The 14991-nt window shown below is 45.8% G+C and overlaps 1 protein-coding gene across 7 annotated transcripts in view; it reads right to left on the bottom strand.

The window, feature by feature from the left end:
- CAPRIN1 (cell cycle associated protein 1) overlaps nt 1-14991 on the bottom strand; it is a 2078829-nt gene that overhangs the window by 299481 nt on the left and 1764357 nt on the right. The gene's annotated exons all lie outside the window — the stretch shown is intronic.

The following is a 14991-nucleotide window of genomic DNA, read 5'->3' as shown; positions in this document are numbered from 1 at the left end:
AAGACCGGGGGCTGGAGTGTGTGTGTGTGTGTGTGTGTGTGTGTGTGTGTGGGGGGGGGGGGGTAACCAAGACTGCAACAGTGAATACACTAGAACATCTACATTTATGGTAAGTGTACACAACTGTACTATGTTCTTCATGTTTCAATGTTGCAGTCATCATACTTGGGTAGATTCCCAAAGCTAAAGATGGGAGGAGGTTAATTAGCATTAGGACCAGCTATAAGGCCCTGCAAGACTGCAGTGGCAAATCCAGCTCTGGATTTAGAATAAATTGGCAAGTGGTAATGCTTGGTGAAGGTATGTACAGAACTCCAGGTAGCGGCTTCTAGGATATCCCTGGTAGGGACACCTCTGAGAAAGGCTGTAGAAGTAGATGCAGCCCTGGTTGAATGCTGTCTTATCCCCTGTGGAGTAGGTTTCCCATGATGCTTATAGCAGAAATGAATGCAATGGCTTATCCACTTAGAAATGGTTTGCTTTGAAAAAGCCTTCCCCTCTGCCCCTGCAGCAAATGCAACCAGCAGCTGTTCAGATTTTCTGAGAGGCTTAGTCCTGTCCAAGCAAAGCCTAAGTTGTCTGTGCATGTACAAGGAGTGCAGTATTCGTTCCCCTTTGTCCTGTGGATTAGTAAAGAAGGTTGGTAAACGAATGGACTGATTAAGGGCTATACTGGATACCACCTTGGGCATGAAGCAGGGATTGGTCCTAAAGGTCACCCTTGTCAGCATGAAAGATGATGAAAGGCTCCACTGCCATGAGGGCCTGTAATTCAGACACCCTTCTTGCTGAAGTGATGGCTAGAAGGAAGGCTGTTTTCCAAGAAAGGAATTTCAACTCTGCATTTGCAGCTGGCTCAAAGGGAGGTAGAGTGAGCTTTTCCAATACCAAGCTGGAGTAGGGTCGTCTTAAGTTTTTGGCCCCTCTGAGGAATTGCTTCAGCAGTAGATGAGAGAAGAGGGGTGGTTCTGTGTTGTAATGAGCTGAACTGGCTGAGGCATGAATTCTGATGGAGGAAAAGGAAAGGCCCTTGTGAAGCGTTTCAGTTAAGTGTTGATGAATATGGGGTAAATTGGGCGCAGCTGTGCCCACCCCCCGAGTTTGGCTCCAGGAACAGAATCTTTTCCATTTTTCAGCATAGGATTTTCTAGTACTAGGCCTCCTTGCCATCACTTGCTTACTGAGGGATAGTAACGGAGAGATCATGTAATTAGCCAGGCTGCCAGGTTCAGGCTGCCAGGTTCAGGTTTTGAAGTTGTAGGTGCAGAATCTGGCCCCACAGCAGTGCAGGGGACTGAGGCAGGTGCCATGGTGCCAGCAGTGACATTGCGCAAGAGGGGGTACCAGAGCTGGCATGGCTAGTCTGGTGCAATCAGTATTGCCCTTGGTTTGTCCTGTCTGATCTTTAGTAGTACCTTGGAGAGGAAAGGCAGAGGGAGAAAGGCATAAACTGATAGATTTTTCCAGGTGAAGGACAGGGCGACCACTTTCCAAGCTTGTTTGTGGGGAGTCCTTGTGCAGAATCTGTCCAATTGGTAGTTCTGGAGGAGGCAAACAAGTCTCTCTCTCCCATTTGTTTCTCATCATACTGAATATCTTTGATTCCAGTTTTCACTAGTGTGGGGCCATGAGATTTCTGCTTAGGTTGCCTGCCAGTGTATTTAGCTTTCCTGACAGGAAATGAGCCTGTAGATGCACTTGGTAGCTCAAGGCTGTGTTACACAAAGCCATGGCTAGTCTGCAGAGAGGGTATGAGTGGGTTCCCCCCTGCTTTAATTATGTACTACAACAGTGGTGTTGCCAGTCTTTACCAATAGTTGTCCTGGAAGAATGTGGTCCTTGAAGGCTGTCAGAGCATTCTGTACAGCTAACATTTCTTTTTGATTGATATGAGAGTGCATTTGATTTGGGTTCCATTTGCCTTGAATGCACTGCCCTGTCAAGTGAGCCCCCCATGCATAGTCTGATGCGTCTGTTAGGGTTTGGGTGGCAGGGGGTAGAGCGAATGGCAGTCCCTTGGTTTGGTGGTAGTCCTCTGCCCACCAAAAGAACTATCTGTAGACAAGGTACGATAGGAATCATGGATTCTAGATCCTGAGAATGTTGACGCCATAGGCTTTTTAGATACCACTGTAGTTTCCTCATATGCAGTCTTGCATATGGAATTAGTAGAACGCAAGAAGCCATAAACCCCAGGGCTTGCAGTATTTTCTTTGCAGACAGCTGGGTCTTGGTGGCCAGTAGTTTGAAGTAGACTGTCAATTGAATTTCTTTGTCTGGCGTGAGGTAGGCCATCTGGGAAGTTGTATTCAAGCTTGCTCCCAGGAATACAATTTGTTGGCAGGGTACAAGATGCGACTTCTTTTCATTTATGGTGTACCCAGAGACGTTAGCAATTTCTTTACAAATGCCAGATGATTTAATAGTATGTCCTGGCTTTCTGCCTGAATTAGACAATCATCCAGGTATGGGTATATTTTAATATTTCTTTGCCTGCAAAATGCAATGACTGGAGCTAGGCACTTAGGCTTATCTACTGTGCCCGGGGTATTCACAAAGGGCAGTGCAGAGAACTGACAGTGCATGTAGCCTGCTTTGAAGCGTAGGTAACTTCTGAAAGATTCACTGATTGGGATGTGCAGGTATGCTTTTTACATCTAGTGTTGCCAACCAGGCATCTTTGCCTAGCATAGGTAATAGTTGAAGAGTCGGCATCTTGAATTGTGGAATCTCCAGAAAGGTGTTTATTCGAGTAGACAGGTCCAGGATTGGATGCCATGATTTGTCTTTTCTGGGTACCAGGAAAAGTCTGGAGTAGAAACCTTGTCCCTTTTCCTCTTCTGGTACTAGCTGAATAGCCCCTATCCTTAAGAGAGAGAGTACTTGTTTTTGAGCCTCTGCCCACTGATTTGGAGGTAGGTTCTGCCACCCACTTGGCGTTGACAATGTGTGGAAGTGAAATCTGTATCCCCGGGACACTACATTTAAAACCCATTTGTCCTGGGTAATGAGTTCCCAGTTCTTTGCATGAAGAGCAATCTTTCCCCCCCAAAGGGGTAGTCAGAAGATAAGTGCTTGGAATTTCAAAAGGAAGTAATTGAGACAGTTTACCATAGGGGGTGTCTTGTTATTCCCAGACTTGGAAGTGGAGGCCCCCCACTGCTTAGTTCTGAGTCCCCTGGGACTGAAATCTGGGGTTTTTGCTGTGTCTGGGTTTGGCTTGAGAAGACCTGGAAGGGGGTGGAAAGGACCAATTCTTAGAAGGCCAGTTCCTGCTAGATCTAGGAGGCTAAACTTGTAAAAAAATCTTTAACAGTTTGCATAGACTTAGCTTTATCTTCCATCTTTTTAAGAACTTCAGCCTTGTTGCCACACAAAGTAGTCTTGCTTTAAAGGAGCAGCCAACAATTTAGCTTAAACATGAACAGGCAAAGATTGCTCCTTAAGCCAAGCATGCCTTCTAAGCACAGACCCAGTAACAGCAGCCCTGCAAGAGCCCTCTAAAGAATCAAAACCACATTTCCAAGTATGTTTTCCAACTTTATCAGCAGAATGCATTAAATTCTGTAAGTCTATTTTCTACAGTCAGGAATCAACATAATTTTCTGTTTAAGCAGTCCAATAACACGTTGATATTTTAACATATGAAATTGGCAGTTTAAAGCTCCAATTGCCAAGGATGCTGAAGTCTAAACCTTTTTAGCCCATCTATCCAAACCCTGGAGTCTCTATCAGAAGGGGTAGGATTTTTAGCAGTAGAAGCCTTAATGCCCTTGGGCCCCTGTGAAATAGTCTCTGGATCTGCAATAGGATTTTTCAAAAGGAACTTGCGTGACTCAGGGACCCTGTAGTATCAGTCAGGTTTACTGAGAGCAGGAGGCAGGGAATCAGGGGCCAAACTGGATTCTAAGAAAACATCATCAACAATGTCTAGTACAGGAGGAATAGCCAAAGGCCTATACTGAGGTAGGAGAAGGAAATCCCTAAGCCTCTTTTTTGAATCAGAAAATTCCTAGCTTTCCCAGTGAAAATGCTCCCTTAGAGTATGTAAGGTTTCCCCAAAAGAAAAATCCTCTAGAGGGGAAGCAGAGGGAATGCAGTCCTCTGCATCAGAATCCTCATAAGTAGGTAAAGACCAATCCAGGTCATCAGAGGAGTCAGAAAAAACAGAATCCTGATCAGAAGATTCATAATCAAGCTCAGCCCTAGGCCTCTTGGGGGGAGGGGGTGGCTACCCCTGATTAGAGTTAGTACTTCAGCCATTTTTATAATTTGTTTTTTAGGCATGGAGGCCTGAGCATGTGGCTTGGGCGTCGTTTTTTTAGACATGGACCGAGATTTAGGCTTTAGTAATGAAGGAGATGGCGATTTAATATGCAAGTCCGTAGGCCTGAATACACCCTCAGAAGCCGGTGCCTGCACAGCGGCTCCGGACCCATCCAAGGTAGAGACATCCGCGGGTTCCATAGATGGAAGCATCTGGCGGCGTACCAGACTCTGAATGGGTCTCAGTAGAGGCCTGCGAATCAGAAGTAGCAGGTATCAGGGGCTGCAAAAGCGCCTCACTGAGTAGCGGCGAACCGGCGACTGGCTTAAGAGAAGCGTCGTCGGCAGTTTTGGACGTCGGCGGCCTGTCTATCTTTGCGTTTTTTTCAGAATCTCGGTAGTCGGACGGCTAACCGACGACATTTCTGGATAATTAAACTGAGAACTGAAATACTTAGAGGCAAAAATATACCGACGACTGATAGTGCGCTGATTAAATAAAGCACAAAACTGACAGCAAGGTACGTCGTGGTCAGGGCCTAGGCAAGGAATACAGTACGACTGAAAACCTTTACGAAGTATTTGCTTTCCACAAGTAATGCAATTATTAACTTTTACTGACATCGGAAAGGAGCAAGAAAAACTTTCCCGAACGGGGCACTTAGCTTTTAGTGGAAGACTTTGGTTCTGAAACTCGAAAACGAAAATTTCAGGAGTCGGCCGACTGGCACTTGCGAACTGCTTCTGCTTCAGGCACCGCACGGCAAGAAAAACTGATGTAATGGCGTCGGCTGCATGTTTTATACCCCTGACGACCTGACGTCAGGGAAGAAGAGACAGCAACCGACGGAGGACACAAGACTTGGTTAATCAGGCCGAGTGAGGGCAAACCTGCAAGCACATTACCCAAATGTAATGGCTGCAACAGTGAAACACAAAGAACATCTGTACTATATTTTTCGTGTTTCATTGATGCAGTCATTACATTTGGGTTGATTCCAAAAGCTAAGTAAGGGAAGAGGAAGTTAGAGAGCATTAGGACCAGCTATTAAGCCCTGCAAAACCAGCTCTGGATTTAGAAAAAATAGCCATGTGGTAATGCTTGAAGGTATGTACAGAGCTCCAGATAACAGCTTCTAAGATGTTCCTGGTAGGGATACTTCTGAGAAAGGCTGTACATATAGATGCCGCCCTGGTGGAATGTGATCTTACCCCCCTGTGGGGTAGGTTTTCCATGGTGCTTATAGCAGAAATTAATGCAATGGGCTATCCACTTAGAAATGGTTTGCTTTGAAACGGCCTTCCCTTCTGCCCCTGCAGCAAAGCCAACTAGCAGATGTTCAGATTTTCTGAGAGGCTTACTCCTGCCCAAATAAAATCTAAATGGTCTGTGCGCGTCCAAAGAGTGCAGTATTCTTTCTCCTTTGTTTTGTGGATTTGGGAAAAAAAGTAGGCAAATGAATGGACTGATTAAGGGCCACACTAGACACCACCTTGGGAATAAAGGAAGGATTGGCCCTGAGGGAAACCCTGTCTGCATGGAAGATGATAAAGGGCTCCACTGCCATGAGGGCCTGTAATTCAGATACTCTTCTTGCTGAAGTGATGGCTAGAAGTAAGGCTGTTTTCCAAGAAAGGAATTTCAACTCTGCAGTTGCAGCTGGCTCAAAAGGAGGTAGAGTGAGCTTTTCCGATGCAAATTTAAGGTCCCAGGCTGGAGTAAGGGCTCTCCTGGGAGGTCTTAAATTTTTGGGCCCTCCGAGGAAAGTACAGTTTTGTACCTACCATAAATGTAGATGTTCGAGTGTATATACTTGCTGCAGTCATCACACTTGGGTTATCCTGTCTTCAGGCAGTCCCGCAGTTGGCCGAATCCCAAAGCCTTGGTCCGGCGTCGGTTGTCGTCGCTTCTTCCCTGATGTCAGTGCGACAGGGGTATAAAGAGGCAGCCAACGCCATTTTCTTCAATTTTTCTTGTCCCAGATGTCAGGTGCCCCCAACTAGGAAGGCAATACAAAAGCTATGCAAAAATACCTTAATAGATAAACAATGGTACTAGCTGTTAGCAAATACACCATATAGACATGCATCCAACTGATTGATGAACGTGGAGCTATAACAGACACCCTGGTATGAAGAGGGGATGGGGGGAGGGTAACCTGGACTGCAGCAGTATACACACTCGAACATCTACATTTATGGTAGGTACAAAACTGTACTATGTTCATCGTGCTATACTGCTGCAGTCATCACACTTGGGTTGAATCCCAAAGCTATGGATGATGGGTGGCTGGTACTAAACTGGGTTAGGCAAAGCAAGGATGCCCTGCAGTACTGCAGTGGCAAAACTATCTCTGTTTTTTGAGTATAAAGGAAGGTGGTAGTGCTTGGAAAAGGTGTGCACTGAACTCCAAGTAGCTGCCTCCAGAATGTCCTTGGTTGGAACCCCCCTGAGAAAGGCTGCTGAGGTTGCTGTAGCCCTGGTAGAATGGGACCTAATATTAACAGGCACTGCTATCCCATGGTGTGAGTAGCAAAAGCGGATACAATGTGCTATCCATTTGGAGATGGTCTGTTTTGAAATAGCCTTTCCTTGTGAACCTGCAGCATAGGAAACAAAGAGTTGGTCAGTTTTTCTGAAGGTCATTGTCTTATCCAAGCAATAACGTAGTTGTCTGTGAATGTTGTTTGTCTGGCATGAGAAAAGCCATCTGGGCCATTGTATTTATGCTGGCATCCAGGAATATTATTTGTTGCGAGGGTCTTAGCTTTGATTTCTTTTTGTTTACTGTGTACCCTAGGCAACTGAGCAGCTTTATTACAAATGCCAGATGCTGTAATAGAATATCCTTGCTGTCCGCTTGGATCAGGCAGTTGTCCAGATATGGGTAAATTTGTATTCCTTGTTGTCTGCAATATGCAATTACTGCTGCCAGGCATTTCGTAAATACTCTGGGCGCAGTAGATAAGCCAAAGGGCAATGCAGAGAATTGATAATGCGTTGTACCTGCCAGGAATCTGAGGTATCTTCTGCAATCTTGTCTGATAGGGACATGCAGGTATGCCTCTTTGAGGTCCAACGTTACCAGTCAAGACTCCTTGCCCAACATGAGAAGAAGCTACTGAAGTTTGAGCATTTTGAATTTGGGTACCTCCAGGTATGTGTTTAGAATTGAGAGGTCTAAGATGGGCCCTCCAGGCTTTGTCCTTTCTTGGGACTAGAAATAGTCTTGAGTAAAAACCTTGACCTTGCTCTTTTGTAGGTACCTTCTGAATTGCTTTCATATCCACGAGAGCCGAAATTTGCGCTTGTGCCTCTGCCCATTGGTTTGGAGGCAGATTTGGCATGCCTCTCACCCGTGGTAAAGTGTGGAAATGAAATCTGTAGCCTCGGGTAATAATATCCAGAACCCATTTGTCCTTTGTTATGATGTGCCAATTTTGTGGAAATAAAGCCAGTTTTCCTCCCAAAGGTGCTGCCAGGGCAATTTTGCTTGGCAGGCGAAGAGGGAAGTCATTGTGTTTGTTTCCTGAAGGGTTGAGATCTTTCGTCTCCCCCTCTGAGATGGTGTTTGCCATTGTCTAGGCCTGAAAGAACCTTGTGGCTGGCCTCTGCCCCTTGGGGGTCTGTACCTACCTCTTTGGGGTCTGTCTGATGCAAGAAAGGACCAGTTTTTTTAAGGCCAGTTTCTGCTGAAACGAGGAGGTTGTACCTGTAAGAAATCTTTAACTGTTTGCATAGATTTTGCCTTTTCTTCCATTTTCTTTAAAACTTCCTCTGCTTTGACACCAAATAACACATCTTTCTGCAATGGAGCATCCAATAACTTTGCTTTGACATATTCTGGTAAGGCTTGTTCTTTAAGCCAAGCATGCCTACGTATTACAGACCCTGTGACAGCTGCTCTACAATGAGGCTTCTAATGAATCAAAACCACACTGTAAGGTATGCTTTCCCACCTGTTCTGCTGCATGCAGCAAATCCTGCATCTCTTTGAAATCAGGTTGATCTGTCTGAGGGATCATTTTCTGTTTTAACTGTGTAATCAAGTACTGTTGGTATTTTAGCAAGTGGAATTGGCAGTTTAAGGCCCTCATAGCCAAAGTGGCAGACGTATACACTTTCTTTCCCCAACTTTCCAATGCTCTGGAATCTCTCTCAGAAGGAAGTGGAATCTTAGCAGTAGAGGCCTTAACCCCTTTGGGACCCTGGGAAATGGTTTCTGAGTCTGCAGTAGGACTTTTATATAGAAACTTATGAGTATCAGGAACTCGGTAGTATCTGTCTGGCTTAGCTGGTGCTGGAGGTAAGGAATCTGGGGTTAGACTAGATTCGGAGTAAACATCATCCAAAATGTATAAAACTAGAGGAATTGCTAGGGGTCTATGCTGTGGAAGAAGTAACTCAGAGTCTTTTTCTTAGAGTCAAGAGTAATCTTGGCCTTCCCAGTGAAAGTGTTCCCTCAAGGTGTGTAAAGTTTCCCCAAAAGAGTAGTCTTCAGGGAGGGAGACAGAGGGAATGGACTCTTCAGCATCTGAGTCTTCATAAGGAGGGAAGGAGTAATCCTGGTCCTCAGAGTTGCCTGAGGAAAGGGATGCTTGGTCAGAGGAAGGATAATCTTCCTCCAGTCTAGGCCTTTTGTCAGGTGGGGGTTGGGATCACCTGATAAGGGTAATTAATCCTCAGCCATCTTATGCATCTGCTTTTTAGGCATAGAGGCCTGAGGGGGGTGTGTGTGTACACGGTTTCTTAACTTTCAAGGGAGCTTTAGCATATGACTTAGTAGAGATAGTTGTCGGTTTGAAGACACCTTCAGAAACCGAAGGCCTATCCAAAATTTCCGGATCACCGTCAGGGCTGGCGTCCGAGGGGTGAGGTGGAACCGGTTCCTGAGGCCCAGCTGCTTCGGTCTGGGAGGCCGTCAATTTCTGAATCAGCGGTAGTCAAGGGCTGCATAGGCGCCTCACTGAAAACCGGAGAACCGGTGTCAGGCCTGGCTGAGGCCTCTGTAACTGGTCTTGGCCTTGGCTGTCTGTCCTTATCCTTGCGTTTTTTAAACATTGCTGATGTCGGTTGCTCTGACGGCATGCAATAGTTAAATTTTCTGCCAAAATAGTGCTGGGCGAAATCTGCCCGACGCTTAATTGTACGTTTGTTGAACCTAGCACAAAACCCACAATCCGAGACGTCGTGGTCTGAGCCTAGGCAAGGAATACAATAAGAATGAAAATCCTTAAGAGGTATTTGCTTCCCACAAGAAATGGAATTATTAACTTTGTCTGACATCGGTCTGAGGCAAGAAAAGTTTCTCCAATGGGTTACTTAGCTTTAGAGAAGACTTCGGGCTGAAATTCGATTCGAAAATCTCAGGAGCTGGCCGACCGGCACTTGCGAACTGCTTCTGCTTTGGGCACCGCGCGGCAAGAAAGACTGAAGAAAATGGCGCCGGCTGCCTCTTTATACCCCTGTCGCACTGACGTCAGGGTAGAAGCGACAACCGACGTCGGACCAAGGCTTTGGGATTCGGCCGACTGCGGGACTGCCTGACGACAGGATAACCCAAGTGTGATGACTGCAGCAGTATAGCACGATGAACATCTGCTTTAGCACGGGGTGAGAGAAGAGGGGTGGCTCAGTATTATAATGTGCCTAAATGGCAAAGGCATGAATTTTAATTGACGAGAAGGAAAGGCCCTTGTGGAGCATCTCTGTTAAGTACTGAAAAATATGCGGTAAGCTGGGCACCGTTGTGCCCATCCCCAGAGTCTGGTTCCAGGAACAGTATCTTTTCCACTTTTCAGCATAGGATTTTCTAGTACTTGGCCTCCTTGCCTCCAGAATGACATCTAGCACCTGCTTACTCAGGGATGCTACTGAAAGCTCAAGGAATTAGCCAGGCTGCAAGGTTCAGGGTTTGAAGCTGGGGGTGCAGAATCTGGCCCTCCTGCTGAGACAGCAGGGAAGGGGTCTGAGGCAGGTGCCATGGTTTCAGCAGTGACATACTGCGCAAGAAGGGGTACCAGTGCTGGTGTGGCCATTCTGGTGCAATCAGTATTGTCCTTGGTTTTCCCTGTTTGATCTTTAGCAGAACTTTCAAGAGGAGAGGGAGAAGGGGAAAAGCATAAACTGAGAGACTTTCCCAGGTGAAGGACAGGGAATCCACTTTCCAAACTTGACTGTGGGAAGTTCTTGTGCAGAATTTGTCCAAGTGGTAGTTCTGAGGGGAGGCAAACAGGTAAATCTCTGGATTCCCCATTTGTGTCTCAAAAGGTTGAATATCTTTGGTTCCAGTTTCAACTCGTGTGGGTCCATGAGATTTCTGCTTAGGTAGTCTGCCAGTGAGTTTAGCTTGCCTGGCTGGAATTGAGCTTGTAGGTGAACTTGGTAGCTCAAGGTTGTGTTCCACAGAGCCATGGCTAGCCTGCAGAGAGGGTAGGAGCGACTTCCCCCCTGCTTGTTTATGTACCACATAACAGTGGTGTAGTCTGTCTTTACCAACAACTGTCCTGGAAGAATGTGGTCCTTGAAGGCTGTCAGGGAATTCTGTACAGCTAACATTTCTTTCTGACTGATATGCAGGTGCATCTGACTCAGGTTCCATTTGCCCTGAATGCACTGCCCTGCCAAGTGATCACCCCCATGCATAGTCTGATGCGTCTGTTAGGGTTTGGGTGGCAGGGGGTAGAGTAAATGCGAGCCCCTTGTTGTGGTAGCAGGCCTCTGCCCACCAAAGGAACTCTGTCTTTATACAAGGAATGATAGGAACCACTGATTCCAGGTCCTGAGAATGTTGATACCATTGTAGTTTCTTCATATGCAGTCTTGCATATGGAATTAGTAGAATGCAAGAGGCCATGAACCCCATGGCTTGCAGTATTTTCCTTGCAGATAGCTCGGTCTTTGTGGCCAGTAGTTTGAAGAAGGCTGTCAAATAAACTTGTTTCTCTGGCGTGACGGTAAGCTATCTGGGAAGTTATGTTCAAGCTTGCTCCCAGGAATACAATTTGTTGGCAGGGTACTAGATGAGATTTCTTTTCATTTATGGTGTACCCCAGTGAGGTTAGAAGTTTCTTTACAAATGCCTGATGTTTTAGTAGCATGCCCTGGCTTTCTGCCTGAATTAGACAATCGTCCAGGTATGGGCATATTTGAATATTTCTTTGCAAAATGCAATGACTGGAGCTAGACACTTTGTGAATACCCTGGGCGCAGTAGATAAGCCACAGGGAAGTGCAGAAAACTGATACTGCATGGAGCCTGCTCTGAAGCGTAGGTATTTCCTGGAAGATTCCCTTATTGGAATGGGCAGTCTAAGGTTGCCAACCAGGCATCTTTGCCTAGCATAGGAAGCAGCTGATGAAGTGCTAGCATTTTGAATTTTGGGATTACCAAAAAGGTGTTTAGAATAGAGAGGTCCAGGATAGGACGCCAGGAGCTGTCTTTTCTGGGTACCAGGAAAAGTCTTGAGTAAAAACCTTGTCCCCTTTCTTCTGCTGGGACAGGTTGAATAGCCCTGAAACTTAGAAAAGAGAGAACCTGCTGTTGAGCCTCTGCCCACTGATTTTGGGGTAGGCCTGGCCAACCGTTTGGGGTTGGTAAGGTGTGGAAGTGGAATATGTATACTAGGAAAACTATATTTTAAACCCATGTGTCCTGGGTAATGAGTTCCCAGTTTTTTGCATGCAGGGCGATCCTTCTCCCTAAGGGAGCAGGCAGTTGAGCAGGGCTTGGAAGGTTTAAGGTCAAGTCATTGTGACATTTTTCCATGGGGGGGGGGGGGTGTCTTACTACTTCCAGTTTTGGAAGTGGGAGCCCCCCACTGCTTAGGCCTGTGAGTACCTTGAGACTATAGCCTACGTGGTCTGCTGTTCCTGGGTTTGGACTTAGAAGGCCTGGGAGAGACAGGAAAGGACCAATTCTTAGAAGGCCAATGCCTACTAAATCTGGGAGGCTGTACTTGTGGGAAATCTTTAACAGTTTGCATAGATTTAGCTTTTTCCTCCATCTTTTTAAGGACAACTTCTGCTTTGTTGCCAAACACGCGGTCTTGGTTTAAGGGAGCATCCAGTAATTTAGCTTTAACATGATCTGGCAAATTTTGCTCCTTAAGCCAAGCATGCCTTCTAAGTACAGACACAGTGACAGCAGCCCTGCAAGATGCTAATGAAGAGTCAAAACCACATTGCAAAGTATGTTTACCAACTGGTTCAGCAGAATGCATTAAATCCTGTAATTCTTTATTTTCAGCACAGTCAGGAATCAACATCATTTTCTGTTTAAGTAGTCCCATAATACGCTGCTGATACTTTAACATATGAAACTGGCAGTTTAAGGCCCTAATGGCCAAAGTAGCATAAGTGTATACCTTCTTACCCAATCTGTCCAAGACCCTGCAATCTCTATCAGAGGGGGTAGGGTTTTTGGCAGTAGTAGCCTTAACGCCTTTAGGTACTTGGGAAATGGTCTCTGGGTCCGCAGTAAGATTCTAGAAGAGGAAAGTACAGTTTTGTACCTACCATAAATGTAGATGTCCGAACTGGATAGCATCTGCAGTCATAACTGGGTTGTCCTGTCGTCAGGCAGCCCTTCAGTCGGCCGGATTCCAAAGTCCGGGTCTGGCTTCGGCTGATGTCGCACTTCACCCGACGTCATCTCTGTTGGTCTTCGGGTATAAAGGCATCAGCCGACGCCATTTTCCTCAGTGTTTCTTGCCCCAGATGCCAGTAGCCCTCTTGAAGGCTAAAATTTTGGATAGATGCCAATGTTTCCAAAAAGATAGAGGTAAACACAAACATAAGCATGTATGTACATATATACAAATACACCATAAAAGACTCCCCCCCCACCAGCTAGCTATTAGGAGGGTAAACACCCTAGGAGTACCACAGAGGGGAAGGAGGGAGGGTAATCCTGACTGCAGATGCTATCCAGTTCGGACATCTACATTTATGGTAGGTACAAAACTGTACTATGTCCTTCATGGATGCATCTGCAGTCATAACAACTGGGTAGAATACCATAGCCAACTAGGGGAGGAGGATAAAAGTAAATTATGGTGTGTTTAGGATCCCTTGCAGTACAGCAGTGGCAAACCCTGCTCGGGATCTTGAATATAGAGGCAAATTATAATGCTTGGCAAATGTATGCACGGAGGTCCAAGTAGCCGCCTCAATAATGTCTTTGGTTGCCACTCCTCGTAAGAAGGCTGTGGTAGTGGCTGTTGCCCTTGTAGAATGAGGTCTTATGTTCTGTGGAATTGGTTTTCCATGGCAGGAGTAACAGAATCGTATGCAATTTCCTATCCATTTGGAGATTGTCTGTTTGGAAATAGCTTTTCCTTCCCTTCCTGTTGCATAGGCTACAAAAAGTTGGTCAGTCTTTCTGCTATTTTTTGTTCTGTCCAAGTAGTAGTGTAGCTGTCTATGTACATCCAAGGTATGCAGTATTCTTTCCCCTCTGTTTTGTGGGTTGGGAAAGAAGGTAGGTAGGTGGATTGCCTGGTTTAAAGACACTCTGGATACCACCTTAGGCATAAATGTAGGATTAGTTCTCATGGGGACACTATCTTGGTGGAAGATTAGGAAGGGTTGCACCGCCATTAAGGCCTGTAGTTCTGAAACCCTCCTTGCTGAAGTAATTGCCAGTAGGAAAGCAGTTTTCCATGACAGGTGTTGTAGGTCTGCTGTTGCTGCTGGTTCAAAGGGTGATAGTGTCAACTTTTCTAGCACAAAGTTTAAGTCCCAAGCTGGTAATGGTGGTTTCCTTGGAGGTTTTACATTCTTGATTCCTCTGAGGAACTGCCTGAGCAAAGGGTGCGAAAAAACAGGTGGATCAAAGCTGTATTCTGCTGAAATAGCTGATGCATGTATCTTGATGGAGGAGTAGGACAGGCCTGAATGAAGAAGTTCGGCCAGGTACTCCAGAATGTTAGGCATATCTATGTTTGACACATCTTTTCCTCTTTCAGTACTCCAAATGACAAACCTTTTCCATTTTCCAGCATAGTTCCTTCTTGTTGAAGGTCTGCGTGCTTCAAGAATAATGTCTAACTCTTTGGGAGAGTTCTGGGTTAGCTGCTGCTATGTGATGTTCCATGCAGTCAGTTGCAGCGTTTTTAGGTTTGGATGCATGATGCTGTAGTTGTTCTGAGTTAACATCAAAGGCCACATATTGTTCCGAGACATGCTCCTCAGTAGTGGGTACCAGTGTTGTCTTGGCCAGTTTGGAGCTATCAGGATTATCCTTGGACGTTCTTCCTTGATTTTTAGTAGTACTTTGTGTATCAAGGGAAGAGGTGAAAATGCATATGCTGTTAGGCCTTTCCAGCTGAAGGAGAGCGAATCCACTTTCCATGCTAGTGGGTGGAATGTCCTTGTGCAGAATTTTTTGAGCTGGTGATTGAGTGGTGATGCGAATAGATCTATCTGAGGCATTCCCCATTTCTTTGAGATGGTCTTGAAGATGTCCGGGTGCAGCTTCCATTCGTGGGCATCCGAAGTGGTTCTGCTTAGTATGTCTGCTAGAGTATTTTCTTTTCCCGGTACAAATATTGCCTGAAACTGGATGTTGTAGCTGAGTGCCAGGGACCACAGCTCCAAAGTCATTCTGCAGAGAGGGTATGAATGAGTGCCTCCCTGTTTGTTGATGTACCACATGACTGTGGTGTTGTCTGTCCTTATCAACTGGCCCTCTTTGAGAAATGGTTTGAACTTTTGGATTGCCAG

This window comes from Protopterus annectens, chromosome 9.part0 (genome assembly GCF_019279795.1).
Source record: "Protopterus annectens isolate FY-2018-M chromosome 9.part0, PAN1.0, whole genome shotgun sequence".
In the NCBI taxonomy this organism is placed as follows: domain Eukaryota; kingdom Metazoa; phylum Chordata; order Ceratodontiformes; family Protopteridae; genus Protopterus; species Protopterus annectens.
Note: the sequence above shows the minus strand (reverse complement) of the source record. Positions and strands in the feature narration are given on the sequence as shown.